Source organism: Macaca fascicularis, chromosome 6, assembly GCF_037993035.2.
Source record: "Macaca fascicularis isolate 582-1 chromosome 6, T2T-MFA8v1.1".
In the NCBI taxonomy this organism is placed as follows: Eukaryota; Metazoa; Chordata; class Mammalia; order Primates; family Cercopithecidae; genus Macaca; species Macaca fascicularis.
The window spans coordinates 41,959,653-41,981,785 of record NC_088380.1 but is presented as its reverse complement, the minus strand read 5'-3'; the positions used below and the strand labels follow the sequence as shown (position 1 = coordinate 41,981,785).

Sequence of the window (22,133 nt, the reverse complement as noted above, 5' to 3'; positions counted from 1 at the left end):
TTTGGCTCAAATCTTCCGCACCTTGACTTGGGTTCTCAGAGACCTGTTCTGTTTGCCCAAGATTATAGTCAGATTTCTGATTTCATTACCAGCCTCCATTTGGCCTATTTTTACATAGTCATTAGGACCTTCCTGCTGTGGATTGAAAGAACATATGTGTCCCTCCCAAATTAGTGTTGGAACCTTTAACCCCAAGCTGATGGTATTAAGAAGTAGGGCTTTGGGGATATGATTAGGCCCTGAGGGCTCTGCTTTTGTGAATAAGATTAATGTTCTTATAAAAGAGCCTTCAAAAGACTCCCTGGCCCTTTTGCCCTTCCATCTTTTCTGCCATGTGAGGACACAGCATGTTTCCCCTCTGGAGGATGCAGCAAAAAGGTACTGTATTAGTCCATTTTCATGCTACTGATAAAGACATACTTGAGACTGGGCAGTTTGCAAAAGAAAGAGGTTTAATTGTATTTCAGTTCCACATGGCTGGGGAAGCCTCACAATCATGGTGGAAGGCAAGGAGGAGCAAGTCATGTCCTACATAGATGGCAGCAGGCAATGAGAGAGAACTTGTGTAGGGAAACTCCTCTTTTTAAAACCATCAGATCTCCTGAGACTTATTCACTATCACAAGAACAGCACAGGAAAGACTTGCCCCCACGATTCAATTACCTCCAACTGGGTCTCTCCCACAACATGTGGGAATTCAAGATGAGATTTGGGTGGGGACAGAGCCAAACCATATCAGATACCATCTTGGAATCAGAGATTAGCCCTCAACAGACTCCAAATCTGTTGATGCCTTCATCTTGGACTTCCCAGTCTCCAGAACTGTGAGAAATATATTTCTGTGGTTTATAAATTATCAAGTCTAAGATATTTTGTTACAGCAGCCTGAATAAACTAAGGTGCCTCCACTTGATCCTCATCTAGCTTGTTATCTCGGTAGCATTGATGTAACCCATACTTCTTTTTCTTTTTTGAAACATTTTTCTCTCTTAGCTTCTGTAATTCTCCTTTTCTGATTTCTCTTCTTTAATAGCTACACCTTTTCAGTCTCACCTATGGGCTTCTCCTCCCTCTCCCCATGACTATTATAAGGTAGAGTGCTCCAGTGCTCAATCCTGAGCTCCTCTTTTCTCTCTTCTTCAAATCTGTTTCTTCTACAATTTACTCCATCTTACTAAAGGTCATCACTATCATATTCACCATTGATATTCACTTCAGAATTGTAGAGTCATCTTGATTTCTCTTTTTCCTAAATCTTCACATAAAATCCACTAGCATATTTTGGTGATTATACTTCCAAAAGATACCTTAAGTATATCCACCTCTATCTATCTCCAGGGAAACCAAATACCACACTAGTGCAAGGGCCTCTGAGTTGGTCTTCCTTCTTCCTCTTGTTTCCTCTGGTCCAATAGCTTTCAACACAGGTTGCACATTGAATAATCTAGAGATGTCTGGGTCCCAATCTCCACAAATTTTGATTCAATAGGTTTGGAATTCGATGGTATTAAGAAGTAGGGCTTTGGGGATATGATTAGGCCCTGAGGGCTCTGCTTTTGTGAATAAGATTAATGTACTTATAAAGGAGGCTTCAAAAGACTTGCCTGGCCCTTTTGCCCGTCCATCTTTTCTGCCATGTGAGGACACAGCATGTTTCCCCTCTGGAGGATGCAGCAAAAAGGTACTGTATTAGTTCGTTTTCATGCTACTGATAAAGACATACTTGAGACTGGGCAGTTTACAAAAGAAAGAGGTTTAATTGGATTTCAGTTCCACATGGCTAGGGAGTTTATAGAAAGTATCCTCCAAGTGACTCAAATATATCTCCAGGATTAAGGACTACTGCTCTAATCCAGTGGTTTTCAAATTTTAGTGGACATATATTTACACATGCTCCTTGATAAAATGAAGATTCTGATTCAGTATACCTGGTTTGGAGCCCAGGCTGGAGTGCAGTGGTGCGATCTCGGCTCACAGGAAGCTCCACCTCCCGGGTTCACACCATTCTCCTGCCTCAGCCCCCTGAGTAGCTGGGACTACAGGCTCCCGCCACCGCGCCTGGCTAATTTTGTTTTTGTATTTTTAGTAGAGACTGGGTTTCCCCATGTTAGCCAGGATGGTCTTGATCTCCTGAACTCGTGATCCACCCTCACCTCGTCCTTCCAAAGGGCTGGGATTACAGGTGTAAGCCAACGTGCTTGGCCCAGTTTACATTTCTAACAAGCTCCTAGATGATGATCATGCTGAATGTCCAAGGCTAGGCTCTGTTCCATCTATACTCAGTAGTCAGAGTGGTCTTTTAAGAGACAAATTGTACCTTGTCGCTCTCCTACTTAAAACTCTTCTGTGCTTCCCTTTACACATTGGATTAAATAAAGCTATATCATAGTCCTTCATTCTCTCTCTCTCTCTCTCTCATTTTTTTTTTTTTTTTGACCTGGCCCCTACCTCCTCTCCAATTTCATCTCTTGCCATTATTCTGGCTCCCTGTACTCTAGCCACATGGCTATTTTCCAGTTCCTTAAACACTCTAAGCATGATTATTAGGAGTGTGGGCATGACAGTCAGTCTTCCAGAGAACCAATTCCAGTTTCACTATTTACTGTGTTTATGACCATGAGAGAGAGACTTAATTACTTTGCTTCTGTTTCTTTTTTCCATTCTATAAAATGAGAATAATGGTATCACCTAGATATAGGAAAATTGTGAGGCCTAAAAGAGATCACAAATGTGAACACTTAGGACATGTAGAGAGTATCTAGTAAATATGACCTATTATCTCTTTCTGCTCCTTTGTATTCCGTGTCATGCTATTTTCATTTTAGCCTTTAATAGTACTGTTCCTGCTGCCAAGAAAGCTTTTCCTTTTGCACTTTGTTTTGATGCCTCCTTATCCTTTAGACATGATGTTATCTTCTCCAAGAGATATTTAATAACTGCTTATTTAAATTAGATGCCCCTTCCTCCACCTTCTCTATGACCACATCTTGTTTGTTTCCTTTGCAGATTTGCCTGTTTTTATATTATCTGTCTCACCCACTAGACCATAAACACTGTCAAAGGTAGGAACCATGTCATTATAGTATATTCCCAAAGCTCAGCAAAATGTCTGGTATATAGTAGACTCTCAAAACATATTTGTTCAATAGATAGACAAATTAACGTATATTTATCACCCCAGTCTGCAGGCATCACCTGAATTCCTAGAATATAGAGACTCTATAGATACTGGAAATTGACCTTAAGGCCCTTTAGCTCAACTAACTTATTTCACTGATGTGGAAAATCCCATTTTGCTAATGTGATCCCAAGCTTGATGACTGTATTAATGTTACTGACTATGGCTTGTGCCTTGATGCTGATAAACTTTGGTATGTTAGTTCAGCAAAAAGTGTCTATGATGGTTGATACTGAGTGTCAACTTGATTGGGTTGAAAGATACAAAGTATTGTTCCTGGGCATGTCTGTGAGGGTGTTGCTGAAGGAGATTAACATTTGAGTCAATGGGCTGGGAAAGGCAGACTCACCCTTTATCTGCATGGGCACAATCTAATCAGTTGCCAGGGCAGCTAGAATATAAGCAGGCAGAAAAATGTAAAAAGGGACTGGCCTAGCCTCCTAGCCTACATCTTTCTCCCTTGCTGGATGCTTCCTGCCCTCAAACAGCAGACTCCAAGTTCTTCAGTTTTGGAACTTGGACTTGCTCTCCTTGCTCCTCAGCCTGCAGATGGCCTATTGTGGGACCTTGACATTGTGTGAGTTAATACCTAATAAACTTCTATATATATATATATAACCTTGACTAATACAGATTTTGTACTAGAGGAAGAGAATAATAAGGATGAAGTTCTTTCATTGGTTTTGGGGTTTCTGGAGTTGGCTGCTTAATATGATTAGACCCCAAAATGCTAAGGACTCTAGTTCTAACAGTATGGAGAACACTGATAGACCTTGGTGTGAACTGTTTAGAGACTTATGCAAAATAAATGCATTTGACACTCCTGATTCATCACTCCTGAGAGGTAAGGAGTTTAGTGAGTCTGTATATAATACCTTTGACCATATGTAGAGAACCAAGGAATGTAATAAAGCTGGTTCGTTGCTCCTAAATTCAGTGGACACAGTGATAAAAGAAAATGATGGGGCCGGGCGCGGTGGCTCAAGCCTGTAATCCCAGCACTTTGGGAGGCCGAGACGGGCGGATCCCGAGGTCAGGAGATCGAGACCATCCTGGCTAACATGGTGAAACCCCGTCTCTACTTAAAAAAAATACAAAAAACTAGCCGGGCGAGGTGGCGGGCGCCTGTAGTCCCAGCTACTCGGGAGGCTGAGGCAGGAGAATGGCGTAAACCCGGGAGGCGGAGCTTGCAGTGAGCTGAGATCCGGCCACTACGCTCCAGCCTGGGGGACAGAGCGAGACTCCGTCTCAAAAAAAAAAAAAAAAAAAAAAAAGAAAATGATGAACTCAGGCATTCTGTTTCCCAGGTTCAGAAGCAGAAACTGAACCTCAAATCTGCCAAGATTGCCCTGAGTGAGAGTGTTCTCTTTTGTAGAGAAAGAGCTGAAATTGTGGAAAAACAGACACAAACTCTTATCATGCAAGTGGCTGACCTGTAACAAAAGGTGCATGCACAGCCTTGCCAGGTGTCTACTGTTAAAGTGAGGGCATTGATTGGAAAAGAATGGGACCCTGAAATTTGGAGTGGAGGTGTATGGGAGGACCCTGATGAAGCTGGGGACACTGAGCTTGTAAACTCTGATGAACCTTTTTTGCCAGAAGAAACAGCCTCCCCATCCCCAGTAGTGGCAATATCTCCTCCCAATCCAAACTGACATCAACCTTTCCACCTTTGTCTGAGGAGATAAACCCTGTGCTGGCTGAAGCAACAGTGATGGCCTCCCCTGATGTAGTTTCCAGGCAAAATAATGTTGATTCTCATTAGGAGTCACCCCCAACACCCCTGTTTGGTACTAGACCTATAACTAAAGTCCTGGCAGGCCCCTAGAGATGAGGTTGAGAGTATGACCCATGAGGAGGTTCACTACACTTGAAAAGAACTGTTTGAGTTTTCTAATTTACATAAACAGCACTTTGGAGAACAGGCATGGGAATGGATGTTAAGGGTGTGGGGTAATGGTGGAAGGAACATAGAACTGGATCAGGCTAAATTTATTAATTTAAGCCCACTAAGTAGGGACTCTGCATTTAATGTTGTAGCCTGGGGAGACAAAAGGTCCTAATAGTTTATTTGCTTGGTTAACTGAAATATGGATTAAAAGATGGTCCACTGTGAGCAAGCTGGAAATACCTGATCTCCCTTGGTTTAATGTAGGGGAAGAGATCCAAAGGCTTAGGGAGATTGGGGTAGTGGAGTGGATTAGTCACTTCAGACCTACTCATCTCAGTTGGGACAGTCCAGAAGATATACTCTTGACCAACACCTTGCAAAATAGATTTGTGAGGGCAGAACCTGCATCTTTGAAGGTCCCTGTAATTGCTATTCTCTGTATGTCAGATCTAACAATGGGAACCACAGTCACTCAACTACAAAATTTAAATACAATGGGAATAATTGGATCCCAAGGTGGCAGGAGCCAAGTGGAGGCACTCAACTGTCAAAGGCAAGGTGGACATAGCTACCAGAATGGACAGCAGAGGCAAAGTGGCAATCAAAATTGTCTGACTTGTGTAGAGCTCTGACATTGTCTAATTAATCAAAGTGTTCCTAGAAGTGAAATTGATAAGATGCCTCCTGCATTCCTACTTAATTTATATAAGGAGAAAACTTCTAGGTCGAATGGACAAAAGACTAATTTGAATTATAAAAACAGAGAATTGTGGCTCCTCAATCAATTTCCAGACTTGAGCCAGTTTACAGACCCAGAGCCACTTGAATGAAAGGGAGGACCCTTTCCTTCAAGGGTAGGGTCTTGAAGTAATGTAGAGGGAAGACCCCACTACATTACTGACAATTTATGCAGTGAAGGTTTCTCCCATCGTTCCCCAAGGATACCTCCCACCTTCACCAGGGTAACTGTGCACTAGGTAAAGGGAAGTGATAAGACATTTTGGGGACCACTGGACACTGGCTCTCAGCTGACATTGAATCCAGGGGACCCAAAACATCACTGAGGTCCTCCAGTTAAAGTAGGGACTGATGGAGGTCAGGTAATTAATGGAGTTTTAGCTCAGGTTCAATTTATAATGGGTCCAGTGGGTCCCCGGACTCATCCTATGCTCTTTTCCCCAATGCCAGAGTGCATAATTGGCATAGACACATTTAGCAGGTGGCAGAATCCCCATACTGGCTCCCTGACTGGTAAGGTGAGGGCTGTTATGGTGGGAAAGGCCAAATGGAAGCCATTAAAGTTGCCTTTACCTAGAAAAATAGTAATTCAAAAACTATATCATATCCCTGGAAGGATTGCAGAGATTAGTGCCACCATCAAGAATTTGAAAGGTGCAGGGGTGGTGATTCCCACCACATGCCCATTCAACTCTTCAATTTGGCCTGTGCAGAAGACAGATGGATCATGAAGAATGAAAGTAGATTGTCATATGCTTAACCAAGTGATGGCTCCAATTGCAGCTGCTATATCAGATGAGGTTTCATTGCTTGAGCAAATTAACACATCTCCTGGTACCTGGTATGTAGCCATTGACTTGGCAAATGCATTTTTCTCTATTCCTGTCCATAAGGGCCACCAGAAGCAATTTGCCTTCAGCTGGCAAGGCCAGCAATATGCTTTTACTGTCCTACCTCAGGGATATATCAACTCTCCAGGTTTGTGTCATAATCTTATTCAGAGAGATGTTGATCGTTTTTCACTTCTGCAAGATATCACACTGGTCCATTACATTGATGGTATTATGCTGATTGGATCCAGTGAGCAACAAGTAGCAAACACACTGGACTTATTGGTGAGACATTTGCATGCCAAAGGATGGGAAATAAATTTGACTAAAACTCAGGGACCAGGTCGGGTGCGGTGGCTCATGCCTGTAATCCCAGCACTTTGGGAGGCCGAGGCAGGCGGATCATGAGGTCAGGAGATCGAGACCATCCTGGCTAACACGGTGAAATCCTGTCTCTACTAAAAATACAAAAAAATTAACGGGGCCTGGTGGCAGGCGCCTGTAGTCCCAGGTACTCGGGAGGCTGAGGCAGGAGAATGGCCTGAACCCAGGAGGCGGAGCTTGCAGTGAGCTGAGATCGCGCCACTGAACTCCAGCCTGGGTGACATAGCAAGACTCTATCTCAAAAACAAAACAAAAAAAAACTCAGGGACCTTGTACCTCAGTAAAATTTCTAGGAGTCCAGTGGGGTGTGACCTATTGAAATATTCCTTCTAAGGTGAAGGATAAGTTGCTGCATTTGGCCCCTCCTACAACCAAGAAAGAAGCACAATGCCTAGTGGGCTTATTTGGATAGTGGAGGCAACACATTCCTCATTTGTGTGTGTTACTCTGGCCCATTTATTGAGTGACCGGAAAGGCTGCCAGTTTTGAGTGGGGTTCAGAACAGGAGACGGCTCTGCAACAGGTCCAGGCTGCTGTGCAAGCTGCTCTGCCACTTGGGCCATATAACCCAGCAGATCCAATAGTGCTTGAGGTGTCATTGGCAGATAGGGATGCTGTTCAGAGTCTTTGGTAGGCCCCCACAGATCAATCACAGTGGCGGCCTCTAGGATTTTGAAGTGAGGCCCTGCCATCTTCTGCAGATAACTACTCTCCTTTTGAGAGACAGCTCTTGGCCTGTTGCTGGGCTTTGGTGGAAACTGAACGTTTGACTTTGGGTCATCAAGTCACCATGCGAACTGAACTGCCTATCACGAGCTGGGTGCTTTCTGACCCATCTAGCCATAAAGTGGGTCATGCAGAGAAGCATTCTATCACCAAATGGAAGTGGTATATGCATGACAGGGCTCGAGCAGGTCCTGAAGGTACAAGTAAGTTACATGAGGAAGTGGCTGAAATGACCATGGCCTCCACTCCTGCCACCCTGCCTTCTCTTCCCCAGCCTGCACCAATGGCCTCACGGGGAGTTCGCTATGATAGTTGACAGAGGAAGAAAAAACTAGGGCCTAGTTCACAGATGGTTCTGCATGATATGCAGGCACCACTTGAAAGTGGACAGCTGCAGCACTACAACCCCTTTCTAGGACATTCCCGAAGCACAGCTGTGAAGGGAAATCTTCCCAGTGGGCAGAACTTTGAGCAGTGCATCTGCTTGTGCATTGTGCATGAAAGGAGAAATGACCAGATGTGCGATTATATACTAATTCATGGGCTGTAGCCAATGGTTTGGCTGGATGGTCAGGGACTTAGAAGAAGCATGACTGGAAAATTGGTGACAAAGAAATTTGGGGAAGAAGTATGTGGATGGACCTTTGTGAGTGGTCAAAAATTGCCAAGATATTTGTATTCTGTGTGAGTGCTCACCAACAGGTGACCTCAGCAGAGGAAGGTTTTAATAATTAAGTGGATAGGATGACCCGTTCTGTGGACACCACTCAGCCTCTTTTCCCAGCCACCCCTGTCATCGCCCAATAGGCCCATGAACAAAGTGGCCACAGTGGCAGGGATGTGCATGGGCTCAGCAACATGGACTTCCACTCACCAAGGCTAACCTGCCTATAGCTACTGCTGAGTGCCCAATTTGCCAGCAGCAGAGACCAACACTGAGCCCTGGATATGGCACCATTCCTCGGGTGGATCAGCCAGCTTCCTGGTGGTAGGTTGATTATACTGGGCCTCTTCCACCATGTAAAGGGCAGAGGTTTGTCCTCAGTGGAATGGACACTTGTTCAGGATATAGGTTTGCCTATCCTGCATGCAATGCTTCTGCCAAGACTACCATCTGTGGATTCACGAAATGCCTTATCCATATCCATCATCATGGTATTCCACACAGCATTGCCTCAGACCAAGGTACTCACTTTACAGCTAAAGAAGTGTGGCAGTGGGCTCATACTCATGGAATTCACCAGTCTTACCAAGTCTCCCATTATCCTGAAGCAGCTGGACTGGTAGAATGGTGGAATGGCCTTTTGAAGTCACAATTACACCACCAACTAGGTGACAATACTTTGCAGGGCTGGGGCAAAGTTCTCCAGAAGGCCATGTATGTTCTGAATCAGCATCCAGTATATGGTACTGTTTCTCCCATAGCCAGGATACACGGGTCCAGGAATCAAGGGTAGAAGTGGAAGTGGCACCACTCACCATCAACCCTAGTGATCCACCAGAAAAAATTTTGCTTCCTGTTCTCACAACATTACATTCTGCTGGCCTAGAGGTCTTAGTTCCAGAGGGAGGAATGATGCCACCAGGAGACATGAGAATGATTCAATTAAACTGGAAGATTGCCACTTAGACACTTTTGGGTCCTCCTACCTGTAAGTCAACAAGCTAAGAAGGGAGTTACAATGTTGGCTGGTGTGATTGATCTGGACTATCAAGATCAAATCAGTCTTCTACTGCATAATGGAGGTAAGGAAGTGTATGCATGGAATACAGGAGATCCATTAGGGTGTCTCTTACTATTACCATGCCCTGTGATTAAGGTCAATGGGAAATTACAACAGCCCAATCCAGGCAGGACTACAAATGACCCAGACCCTTCAGGAATGAAGGTTTGGGTCACTCTACCAGGAAAAAACCCACGACCTGCTGAGGTACTGTTGAAGGCAAGGGGAATACAGAATGGGTAGTAGAAGAAGGTAGTCATCAATACCAGCTACGACCACATGACCAGCTGCAGAAATGAGGACTGTAATTGTCGCAAGTACTTTCTCCCTCTTTTTTTAAAAACATGTTTGTACATGTATACGCTTGTACTAAGAAAGTATCTTCATTTTATTTCCTTTCTCCTTTATTGTGTGACATAAGATTTACTGACTTCACATCAGCATTTAAGTATCATTAACTTTATGTAATAGTATTTGGGTTGGGGATTGGTACATTTCCGCTTGTATGAAGGATAGTTGTATTACATTAGGCATAATTATGAATTTATTATTGTCTTTACTTGAAGATTGTGTATGATCTCAGGAGATGTGTATGGGTTCAAGTTGACAAGGGGTGGACTTGTGATGGTTAATACTGAGTGTCCACCTGATTGGATTGAAGGATACAAAGTATTGATCCTGAGTGTGTCTGTGAGGGTGTTGCCAAAGAAGATTAACATTTGAGTCAGTGGGCTGGGAAAGGCAGGCCAACCCTCAATTTGGATGGGCACAATCTAATCAGCTGCCAGTGTGGCCAGAATATGAGCAGGCAGAACAATGTAAAAAGAGAGCCAACCCTAGCCTTCCAGCCTATATCCTTCTCCCTTACTGGATGCTTCCTGCCTTCAAACAGCAGACTCCAAATTCTTGAGTTTTGGAACTCAGATTGGCTTTCCTTGCTCCTCAGCCTGCATATGGCTATTGTGGGACCTTGTGGTCATGTGAGTTAATCCTTAATAAACTCCCCTTTAGAGAGGTCTGTCTCTCTAGAGAATCCTGACTAATATAGTATCCAACACTCTTCACTCTGTTTATAGATTCTTCATTCAGCCCTTTTTCTTCCCAACACCATGGTGTGTCTTAGATTTACCTGGAAGGAAAATAACTGATACAGGTTCAGGAACATTTGAAAGCCAGGAAACAGGCTTTATGGAAAGTCATTTGAGAATAAGATGAAAGAAAGTTCCAGTTCATTTCTGTCACTGGTCAATGTTCTGTAACTTTAAATTTCTAAATAAATGAACAATTGGGGGTGTCTTTCCTGCAATATTATTATTGCCATCTCCCTGTTACTATAGTCATTTCAGGTGATTAATATACAAGGCTTAAGAAAAGACTCACCATTTGTTGTCTTGTCTTTTCCTTTATCCAAGCCTGAAGAGTAATTTGCTGCCAGCTCTTCCTCCAGATCCAACCCTTCACTATCCTGTTTGCATTATTGCAAATTAATTTTCCAAAACCTTTGGTCTGCATATGTCACCTTCCTCTTCAACAATACTCAGTACTTCCCTTCTGCTTTTATAAAAGACTCCTGTCTGTGGCTTGGGGTTCAAGTCTCTCCATATTATGGTCCTATCCATTTCTTTCTCATCCTGAATCATGCTCCCTTTATGGTCCTCTCTCTGCTAGAAATTTGCTTCATCCAGTTCTCCATGCTCTTCCTCCCTCCATCCTTTGCTCAATGTGTTCCTCTTGCATGCAAGATCCTCTTTACTCATGTCAGGGTGTGTAAGCCTACCTTCTTCTGGATCCCACTCAATTGAGGACCTTAGGTTTTCTAGGGCTTCCCCAGGTCAGTGATTCTTCCAACTGTCTAGTAGTTGGGAGACCACAGGAGGCTATATGGTATTTTCAGGGCCCCTTCTGAATGTTAAACTCATAAAGAGTACCCAAAATATAGTATTAACTATCAGCAGATGTTACCTTGTGAGACAGGATCACAGGAAATCTGGAAGGGAAAAGACATAGAATATAGAAATCAGGCAAAAACTGCTTAGTCTGTTGTTGAAGAATCTTTTCTTAAAAAAGGAGAGTTCTGCATGGAGCAAAGATAGGAAGGAGTCAAAACTAGCAGAGAGGATCTCCAGCTCAGGCCAGGAAGGGAGAATTTGGATGTGGAGAATGTAAAGAAACAACAGGCTCTTGAAGGGAGTGGTTTATGGTTCAGAAATCCCATGTGAGACTAGCTAACTATGGCCTGTGACTAACTCATTTTTTGATGTCTCCTCATTAAATACTCATCTAATTATGAATTCAGGCTCCCCTCTTCCTCCCTCACCCTCTCAGACACCTTGAGATCATGGCAGGATGCTCCCCCATATGGATCAATGGGGTTTTTTTCATTAGAAAAGAATATACCCTTGTAAACATTTTGATATTCTGATTTTTTTTTTTATCTTACTCTCTTGTGAATGTGGTTACTAGGGGTCAGGTTCCCACATTCTGATCAGTGCTGGCCACCAAACCAAGCTGAGCTTCTGATTCTGCAAACTTGAGGCCTACACCCTGAAGCAGGTTCACTCCCTAGGTCCTGCCCCTGTGAACACTTGACCTTCCAGAAGACTCCTTCTCAGCCTTTTAATCCCTGTCTTCAATAGAACTCATCAGGCCTTAAGTAAATGTGACCTTTTCATGTAACTTCCCAGGGTGCCTGAAGAGACAGATTTCCTATAAGATAGGTCTGTATGTCTTAACCCCAGTGACTGGAACAGTACCTTGACTGAATATAGCCAATATGTTATTAATACAGTTGTTGCCAATCTTCCTCCACTAGAATATATCATCCCTCTGTTGCCTGACTTACTCCACTGCTGTATCTCTAATGCCTAACAAATAGTGCCTGGCACATATTTGGTGCTCCAAAATATTTGATGATTGGATCATCTGAGAAACCATGATGTTTTATTCCTTTTAGGTTCTTTTTACTTCAAAATCTACAAGACAGTAAATTAATCTACTCCATGAGTCTCTGCTTTCTGACACTCCCTGCCTTATCAAGATTTCAGAAATACTCCTGGTTCCTGGTCAAACACAGTTAATACTCTTAGTAGTGTACATATATGTCATGTACCCTTTTAAACACTTTGTATTCACTCTTAATTTTTACAATCAGTCTGTGAAGAAATAATACAATTATCCTCATGTTGCATATGAGGAAACTGAGGCACAAGGTGGTAAAGTGACAGCATTGCATATGAACTAAGGAAATTAGGCTTTGGAGTTTGTGTTCCTAATCACTAGTCCAACTACCTCTCCAATGGTTATAGCACCTACCTGTTTATTTGGGAATGGCCCAATTTATGAAATTCTAGTGCATGTCAGAAGGGAGTTTTGGCTAAGACATGGGGAAGAAGACTGCCCTGCACATGTTAATAAATCATATTAATAATGAGCATGGTTTATTTATCCACAACATCATGAATGCACAAGCAGATCAACCATAGATGGGATTAGATCAAACAAAGAGCTCCAGTCCTGCCCTGGAGCGCTAATAATCTAGAGGTGTAAAACCTATTCTCTAGGCTAAAAAGTGAAAACAATCAGGCTTAGGGAACAATGGAGAGCTCTCACCCTTCTGGATCAGAAAATGGTAGCTTCAACCACTCTGCATGAGGAAAGAAAAAATGGCTTATAGTAACCATATATTTTTATGCCATAAAAAATCACATGGAAGTGTTCTTCCAATGGCATTCTCTTTCCTGACCAGGGGTCCCCCTGCCAGTTGCTGCTAAGGGGCTTCAGCTGCCCCTAGTATCATTAGAACTTTCTACAAGTGCCCTAAAGGCTGAAGCCCTTGATGATTTTGTGTGACCTGTGCTCTGAGAGCTGCTTATATATATGTTAGGAGGACAAATTTTGGAGCCAGACACTACTTAGTCCTAATTAACCTGATTAAATTAATGTTGTGGAATCTTGATTTCCTCATATATGTACTATACACTTCATAAGCTGGTGTGATAATGTGATATAATAAGAAATTACATTTATTTGCGTTCTTCCCCCAGCTCTTGATATAAATATATTGAAACTCTTGTAAATAGGGGCACGAGGAGAATCTTTTGTTATATTTGGTCTTTGACACCCCCCACTAGCCAGGTTTTCGACATAGAGCTCCTAACACTTCTATAATTTTCTGAGTGATAGGAGCCTCTGACACAAAGTTTCTAAATCTCTTGAAAATTTTCAGTTGATAAAAGTATCTTTTATTTTATTTGGTGACTCTTGACGGGCATCTGGATAACCTTGGGATGAAGGCTAGTTGCCAGGAAAACAAACTATGTGATTAGAGGGTTAAATCTTTTAGTTCTATTCTTCAGCCTCTGGGGAGAGGAAAGGGGTTGAATGTTGAGTTGATCACCAATGACCAACAATGTAATCGATCATGCTTACATAGTGAAGCCTCCACGAAATCCTCTCCAGGACTTGAAGAGTTTCAGGGTTGCTGGAGGTGCTTGGAGGTGTACCAAGTGAGGACAGGGAAGATCTTCCCCTGCAACCCTCTGCACCAATACCTTGCCCTATCCATCTCTTCATTTGGCTGTTTGTCAGTATCCTTCCTTTGTAATATCCTTTATATATAAACTGGCAAATCTTAAATTTATCCCTGAGTTCTGTGAGCCAACCAGCATATTAAACAAACCCAAGGAGGGGGTAGTGGGAACCCTGATTTATAGTCAGTAAGAAATATAGGTGAAAATCTATTACTTGTGATTGGTGTCTAATGTAGGGGATCAGTCTTATTGGACTGAACCCTTACCCTGTGGGATCTGACATGAACTTCATGTATATAATGTTAAAATTGAATTTAATTATAGGACACTAGGTGGTGTCTGCTGGAAAATTCGTTGCTGGTAGAGAGAAATCCTCACACAATTTGGTTACCAGAACTGAAGTAGTGTGTTGATCAACTACACTTAGATTTTAGTCTGTCAGAGCTTCTGTCACTAGCCTCAAAGCTGCCTTATAAGGGTAAACTTATGCCAGAACAATAGAAAGGCTCTCTAAGATCTCTGGTTTCCAAGAGGGTACTCAACGTGAGGGAAGGACAAAACCAGGATAGACCACTGCCTAGCACAAAGTAAGCACTCGATGTGTTGTATATGCATACACTTAACTCTTTTCTCTGAAATAAAGCATCAGGCTCTGTGAAGGACAAGTAACTTGCACTACCAGCAGATCATGAGACTTCAGCCCTGGGGATTCAGTCTTTGCACTTGGTTTCTCACCCATGTGGTGGGAAACCCATGTTGTAATTACTGAGAAGTCATCCAATGTCAGATGATGTCAGCCCTGTGTCATGCAGTCCCCAGGAGGAAACGGACAGCAAGTTCCACTAGAATAGTTAATGAGAAGCTTGAATAAAAGGATACTCATATGGATGTGAGTGAAGTGTAGGGAACATAGAAGCAATTGAGTAATACCTCTAGTTTATAAGAGTGGGGTCATTATCACCTTAGAGTGAAGTAGGAGAGAAGGAGCTATTATTAAAACCTGCCAGAGTCAGTTCTGAGAAGAGGCTATCTTGATAGAGTTTGACCTTAGTTAGTAGGATGCGGCCACACTGCAGGGTGACCTCAAATGAAGGTGTCCAGGAGGGGCCACAATATCATTCTCCTCCGCTTGTGACCTCATGATAGGGCTCTGTTGTGGCCAAACCTAACCTGAAGCCAGATGTCAAGAGAGCCCCTTGCTGTAATCTATATTAGTCAAGGTAGAGAAAGGTGGGTTTCTATGTTTCTGCATAGATAGAGCTGTTTGCATGGATTACCTATTTAATTCTTACAATCTCCTCGTGAGATAACTATTATTCCAGTTTGTTAGAAGGGAACACTGACTTTTAAGTAGTAAAAATTTACTATATATGTTTTTTTGTATATATACACACATACATGTATTTCCACATATTTATATAATGTTTGTATTTTTATTTTTGTTTTTAAAAGTATGATGTGTTTATTGTAGAAAATTTGGAAATACAGTTCCCTCTCTTCAAAAAGAAAGTAATAATCTAATAACTTTTTCATCATGGATCACCTCTATTAACATATTTTCACATCTATTTTATATGGTACATTTAATATGGCACATTTTAACTTCATTTTATTATATTCATCTTAATTCAATTTATTTCATTTCATTTATGAAAATATATGAAGTTTAAATGTGTCAGATACTATTCTATGTATTTTATAATATTAACTCAATAAATTCTCATAACAGTCTTATGAGGGTAGGTATCATTATTATGCCAATCATACAGATTAAAGAGGTTAATTTGTCCAGAGTCACATATCTAGTGAATGGTGAAGTTTATATTCAAATATGGGCAATTGTATTTGTATTTGGCTCCTATTCTTAATCATTCTGATCTACGGACTCTCACATACACATACATTGCAAACTTGGAATCATTCCTGTTCTCTGTGTTTTATTTTTATCTAATTGTAAGTCTTCAGCATGCATTCACATAGCAGTTTTTTTTCTTGATCATACCAAGTGTAACTAGGTATGGAAATAAGTATTTCAGAAAGGAAAGAATATGTCAGTAAATAGCTGCTAAAAAATCAGGTAGAAAAAGATGTACCCCAACACACACACACACAGACACACTCAGGAAACCAAAGGACAAATGCTAATATCACTAGTCAAGTATTGAATCATTTGACATGTAGAGTGACCTTCATAGGGGTCACTTAAATAAGACTCAGTGTGTTTAATGGCTGTGTTTCATTATTTGCACAGGGTCATAGATAATTCATTGGCAACTAGTTAACTGCCACGTATGCAGTTTGATATGGGGATTTGATATGTATAAGGGACTTCGAGGATTGAGGGACATGTAAAATGATTCCACTAAACTCTCTGGCTGACAGTATAGTTGTGGAGGCAAGATATATATGCACAGAAAAATGTTATGGACTGAATATTTGTATCCCCCTAAATTTTTATGTCAAACTTCTTATTCCCAATGTGATGGTACTTGGGGATGAGAATGTTGGGAACTAATTAAGGTTGGATGAGGTCATGAGGATGGGGCCCTCATGATGGGATTAGTGCTCTTTTGGGAAGAGACACCAGAGAGCTTGCTCTGCCCACCTCCCCTAGGACTGAACCTGAACAAAAAAAAATGTCATGTGAGCATGCAGCAAGATGGTGGCTGCATATAAGCTAAAAGAAGAGGCCTCAGAATGAAAACTTCCTTGCCAACACCTTGCTCTTGGACTTCCCAGACTTCAGAACTGTGAGAAATAAGTTTCTGCTGTTTAAGTCATCTAGTCTACAGTATTTTCTTATGGCAGCCTGAGCTGACTAATATAAGTAAGTTATAATTTTTAAAAGTAGTTCAAGACAGTAAGTGCCTAGCACTAAGTGAAGAATATGATAAATGTTTTAGGGGCAGAAGAGTCTGAGCAGCTGTGGTGATAGAAGAAGACTCCTAGGGCTTAGTGGGATTGGGGTGGGGTAACAGGCTGCAGACTCACAAGCAAGAGTACTTAAGGATCATGCAGATTCGAATGTGCCTACTCATAATTCATATGATTGATCTGAGCTAACAGAACTCTTAGGGCTCTGTATTTGTCCTCTCTGACTGACATACTTGTCTCCCCTTCTTCATCTAGTTAATGCCTCTTCAGCCTCAAGACAGTTTAAATGTTTCATCTTCAAGAAAGCCTTTGCTGACTCCCAGGTTTGGTTGTGATACCCAGTTACAGAATTCCTTGAACTTTTCCTTTATGGCAGTTTCCATAACGATATTTAAATAATTAATTTGCATAAGGTTTTATTAATGCTTGTTTACCTCACTGGACTTCAAGATCTATAAGTACCCAAATTGGGTATTTTTATGTCCCATTGTGGTTCCAAATTCTGGTACAGTCTTTGTAGGAATTAGGTGCCTAATATTTGTTTGTTGATTGACTAAATGGACTCTCCCCACAGGAGAGTCCTTCCTTGCTGTAGCAGTGACTTATTTTAGACTGAGTCTTTTTTTAGGTAAGAGTTAAGAACCATGTATATAATCAAAGGAATAGTTTGTGGTCTCCCAGGCCATGTTTTAAATGTAAACTGGTTGGCTCAGATCTAGCACAGTCCTCTTCAGAACTTCAACTTGCTTCTGGTTTATAGAAATAGAAGAGGATGAAAGCTCAGGGTCAGATGACAGAATAGATTGAATGGAATCCATGGCCAGATAATTTCTATAAGAGGCCAAGGGTGTGGTTCAGCCATTCCTTCAAAATTTTCAAACTTCAATTCATAACAGGCTGAGAACAATTTCTGTTGTTATTTTTTAAAGGTTTCACTTAAAAATGTGAAGAAAATTGACTAAACTGCAAAACTTTTGACTAGAGCCCTTTCCAAGTATTGCCGATAAAACAAACTTAACTCTATTTCTTTTTTGGGCTACTGAGCTCCTTCACTGTTTAGGAAAGGGAGGTGGTGGAGCTAAGCCAGGGATGTTCCTTCCTTTTTGTTAGGTTGTCTGTGAGAATCCTTTGACTACACTCAGGTACCCCAATTTTCAGCTTCCTGTGGTATCAGATGTTTGGGAGAAAAGGCAAGATCTGTTTTTAGAAACATTTATTTAACAAAGAGTTCAGAAATACCCATTCTAATAGCTTTGAAATTAGCTACCTCTGACCTCTTTCAGGGCAGTTTCCATCTTTCTGAGATTACCCTGGCAGTGACATTCCTAACTCAGACTCCCAGGTCTCCAGTCGCTCTCCTCCTCCTGCCTTTACAGAGCATGTGGCCATCCCATCTAGATCATGAAGACTGGAGAGCTTGACATAGTCACAACCACTTTTTCCTTTGAACATTATGGCGACTGCAAGACTCATGGCCTTAACAAGACATCTCTAACCAGGGCCCGTGGTTGCAGGAGCTAACAGTGGCCAAACTGATATATCAATGACCAAATGATCAAGACCAAGACCCTGTATATTGACAAGTTAATAATGCTCAGATAACTTTTCTAATATAAAAATCCCTTCCAAGATCTGGATTACACTCACAATCTGGCTGGTGAACCGTTTCTCTAAAAAATATGCCATGAATAAATATAACTCAAAGCCATCTCACATGTTTGAATTCTAGAACACTTCCCTTTTCTATTGGTCACTTATTCTATCGAAAATTCAGCTGAGAAATAGAAGGTATTATTTTGAAAAGCTGACAGGAACCAACTAGATTTCTCAATACACATGTATTAAGTTGATGTGCTTTATGTATATAATCTCTCTGATCTTGACAGTATATTCTTACTCCATACACAATTTTAACAAGTGTAAGAGTATGGTGTCCCAGCTCATAGTAGATTAAAAACAATATGTTAGAAAGGGCAAACATATTAGGATCATTAAGAGGTCACAACAGGTGGTTGTATTATGATAAAGAATGCACAGAAATGAGGAAAGGTAGACACAAAAACTACAAATAAACATCTTAGTGCCTGGGGCCATTTTGTGTGTGAGAGGTGGCCCTCTCCACTCATGCTGGGAAGCAGAACATCTATATTGCAACAAGGCAGAGCAATAGGATGTTCATTGTGTTGACCCTGGATCATCAAGCAAAAAGTAAAGTGGGAAATTTATAACAAGTTACCCTTGCTCGAGCCACAGCAAATAATTCAAAACTTTACAAACATTTTCAAGTAAAATAGTTCAAATAAAACACATTGTAAGGCTCTAATAGATAAGCTATGGTTACCTGGAAAATGTATTTCTTTGAAACATCTTATTTTGTGATAATGTCAAATAAATGAGGTATCTTATGTGGTGAGCACTGAAGAGTACAGATAATGCAATTTTGATTTCATAGACAAACTGAAATATTCATGAGATCATATTTTCTCAAATGAAATTTAATAATAGTATATTGTCGCTCTTCCTAATATGGTTGCAATTGGGGTTGGAGGGGAGGAAGAGACACACACACACACACAAATAGGGGCTCTGTCCTATCAACAAAATATTTGCACATGACTAGTTATGAATATTCCATTGGGAAGCTGTAGGAAAGATAAATTCTCCAACCCGTGTAAACTTCAGTCTGATCAACAACAGATTGAAGTAAGTCAGTTAGTAAATGTTTTCAGTGGAGTAGAGGAATCTCATTTAAACAACCAAAACTAGGGGAAGAAAACCTTAGCATCCTAAAAAGCTTGGCTCTTCATATATCAGTAATATATCCAGTAGACAGAAAGGTACTCAAATCATGTTTGTGTTTATTCAGATTTTCCTTGTTTCTTTTTTTTTTTTTTTTTTTTTTTTTAGGAGACACCAAGGATATTTTCTTCTCCTTTGTTATTAGATTTGTCTTTGTCTGAATTCTTGGGTACTAGGGAGATAAATGCTTTGAAATTACCCAGAGAGAAGTAGATTAATGGTTTTGTTTTTCAAATATCTTAGTAAAAGATTTGAAAATTATTATTTGTGAGGTTGTAAGTAGATACTTAATGAAGCACAGCAAATTGAATATCCCTTCCAGACGCACTTAATTAACACCATGGATCAAAGGCCCAGAAAATAAAACTATTCTAAGCCAAAGTCAGAAATCCTCAGGGGTCATTACTTACCTCTGCTTCCCAAATTTGACTAGTGGGAATGACCCATGCTGTCTAAATGCATTGCTTTGAGTTTGCTCTCTGTCTCACAGCCTACGGTGGAGACTATGAGGTGCTGGTGGGATTTGTGCAATGTCTCATCTATCACCAGTTTGGGGAACTTAGCTAAGGTTACTCAGAAACCCAAAGTTTCAGTAATCAGATTTTTAAAATAAATTATTTCAGGGCAATAAGTATCTATAGTAATGAGAAAAATGAGAGTTAGTGATGACAGCCTGGGTCACTCTAAGAAATCCTCAGGACTACTGTGACAAATATTTGCTGATGGAAGAAAGATCTTCCCACTCAGAAATGTTCCACCCCACTCCTATCTGTCCTGGGCCATAGTTCTTTTATACCTCTGTGCCACAAATTCAGTAGGTGCTTGTTAAATTAGGTCCAATCCTCTACTGGTAATAATGGATTCCCCATACACCTGTTCTTTTCCTAACTCAAATTTCATTGATGAGGGTCCATTTCTTTTTCCACACCTGGTTCACCTGCTTTGGGAGGGAGTGGGCTCTTGGAATCCAGTCCTAATATGGTTCTACGTAACAGGAAAGACCATCTTCTTTCTACTCCAAGTCAATGACCGTATGGTCCTGGTTCTAAACTTGAAAAATTGTGTACTATCTCCAGCTGTGCCCTGACGATTTCTCCCCATGAGGAATGGGACACTATGGTTCAAAATGGTGAATGGCAATAACAACAGTAATTTTTAAAAGATGTTATAGTTTTTAAAGCACTTTTATGTGCATGATCTATTGTGAATTTCAAAACAATCTTGTGGATTAATTTTTCATCCTTATTTTACAGATGAAGAAGCTGAAGGAGAGTGACTTATCCAAAGTCACACACCGAGGAACTGGAAGGAGATAAATGCACTGAGGCCTTCTGGGTCTATGCATTCTACCTGTGACTGTTGCCTCTCTTGGCCATCCCAGAGCATCATGTGATGCTGTGATATAACAACAGCAGCGACAACAACAAGAAATCAATGTGGTCCCTTGTACGTGTAGGTTATATGGATACCATGAAAGGCTGGTTCAAATCCATCTTCTTGTACTTCATGTGACAATGGCAGATAGTCAGGTTCACAACTACGCCAAATGTCATGCCCAGCGTCAGGTTCCAGTCCATGCTGAGGTTTGAGGGAGTGGGTGGATGAGCACAAAGAACACTTGGGGGGCCACAGGCAGGTGAAGGATGATTTTATTCAGCAGCAGCTCTCAACAACAGCTTTCTCACACTGTCTGCCCCGTCTTGGCTTCCTGAGCCAGGGGGTCCCACATACAGCTGTGCGGCCAGCTCTCCCCTGACTTCAGGGTCAGCAGCTTAACTCTTTCTCTCTCTGGGCACAAGTGAGTCAAGATGTATCCTGGCTCCCCTCTGTCCATCTGCAAAGATGGACAGCTTTGGCTCTCTCTCTTTCTCTGGTCACCAGCATTCCTGCACAGTGTCAACAGGACAGTTATACCTTTTACAGACAATAGTGGCATAGAGCCAAGTGATGTGTCTTCCTTATGTTATAGCTATGGCAGTGAGCTTCTCTATATGTCTACGTGGCTATGATAACAAGGGGAGTTGTATGCCTGCGCTCTAAACTCACTGAGTCACTCTGGATGTTTACCTTGGCCTATTCCTTGAGCAAAGCACAACCATGTTCCTTACACAGACATTTCCAAGTTCTTTGGAATTTGTGAGGAATGAAGCCTTGGAAGGAGATAAAACCAATGGGTCCTTCTGGCAATGAAGTCCTTGACCTAATTAGCACCAGGCTGTATCTAATGGAGAGCACAATCATGTGTAATGAATAGATTAAGCTGCTTTCATTAAAGGGTAGAGAAACCCAGAAAATGCCTATAAATGCATATTATCCCACATTAAAAATAAGTTATGTGCCCCTCTGTATATTATCTCTGATGAAATGAGTGAATTTACTCATGTCTTTCTTTTGGAACAGAAATTCTAGAAAGAAACTGGCAAAAGTGAGGCCAGTGTTGGAGTGCTGCTGGGACCCCTG

General features: G+C 41.4%; 1 pseudogene; it reads left to right on the top strand.

Moving 5' to 3' along the window:
• The first annotated feature begins 7,811 nt into the window (after positions 1 to 7,811).
• The window catches only part of LOC102124206 (T-complex protein 1 subunit alpha-like), a 71,445-nt pseudogene continuing 57,123 nt past the window's right edge, over positions 7,812 to 22,133 (top strand).